The sequence below is a fragment of the Carlito syrichta genome, unplaced genomic scaffold (genome assembly GCF_000164805.1).
Source record: "Carlito syrichta isolate Samal-C Ts95f unplaced genomic scaffold, Tarsius_syrichta-2.0.1 Scaffold308237, whole genome shotgun sequence".
NCBI classification, from domain to species: Eukaryota; Metazoa; Chordata; class Mammalia; order Primates; family Tarsiidae; genus Carlito; species Carlito syrichta.
Window position 1 is genome coordinate 487597 of NW_007252333.1, and position 1429 is coordinate 489025.

Consider the following 1429-nt stretch of genomic DNA (forward strand, 5'->3'; position numbering starts at 1 on the left):
AAAAAAAAAAAAAAAAGAAGGTACAGTTTGATCTGACCTGATCAAAGCAGGTGACCTTTTACTCAAAGGAGCTGAAATTAGCCAGGAAAAGGGGAAACATGAATTGAGGAAGGGAAAGAAAAGATTTTCTAGATAGTTGAAATTGAAGATACAAAGGTCCATAGGGAGAAATACTCTTCTGATTACATGTTATACATTAACATCTGGCCACATGAGAAGAAGCCCTCTTTTACAGTTTATTTGACATCTTATCTCCAAGGTGTTGACTAGTCCTGAGCCGGAATATCCAATTCTGAGTCTTGTTCCCTAGTTTTCCTAGAGTTACCAAAGAAGAAGAGTAATAATATTCCTAAGATCTAGCCTGTACCCTTCAAAAACGGAGCCTAAAAGGGAGACAATGGGAAACCCATGATTATTTGCCCCAAGAAATTACCTCTCAGTTCTCTCAGGTTCTTTTGTATCAAGGTCTTTTCTCTCAAATCTGTGAGTACTGTATTTTCAGAGTTAATCAGGCCTCCTGTCATGACTATGTCATAACCCTGTTTACAACTGGCCAGTGATTTCTCAATGGTCTTAGGATGATGTTCAACGTCCTCGGATTGGCTGGAAAGGAGAGGCGTGACCTGGCAGGAGCCTATCTCTCTGGATACAACCTCCCTCTGCTGGTCTTCCCTCATTTATTTCCTTCTCATTTCTCAAAACTGTCCATTTGTAAATTCTGTTCCTTCTGCCTCAGAAAGTTTTCCTTCTACCCTCAGACAGCTAGAGCTGCTCATTTATCTGATGTCAGTCAGAAGATGTTATCCTCAACAAAATGTCCCAAACATGCAGAATCATCCTCTTTTATTACTCATAGCACACGCCTTTACAGAGCTATTCCTCAGAGTTTGTATTTTACATTATCTCCCCACTGGCCTGCAGGCTGTAAACCCCATGAGATCAGGGACTCTACATTCTCTCCTCCTACAAGACAAGCACACAATAAGCTTTCAATAGATATTTGGTGAATGTCTGCATGCACACATGAAAGTATGAATAAACTCAGTGGCTTAAAATATACGTTCTCTTATGTTTAGCTGCTTCCACAAAATACTTTGGAGTGTGAACATAAATTGCAATAATTCCAGGAGATACATGTCATGTTCATATATAACAAATGCCATTCCCAAGGAGTTGATGGCAGACAAGTATGGAGATATTTCAAAGAACAACCAATAAAACTAAAAGAGAACTGTGATATATTAATTGTGTGCCATGTTTCCTATTCTAAGGGAAAGCTGTATTGTCATAAGCCCCGATTTTAGTAAGAAGAGAAAGAAAAGTTCAAGGATGACATTCTTCTGACGAAATTTACCCTTTTAAAATAGGAACAATCAAGCCGGGCTCGGTGGCTCAGCCTGTAATCCCGCGCCTTTGGGAGGCTGAGGTG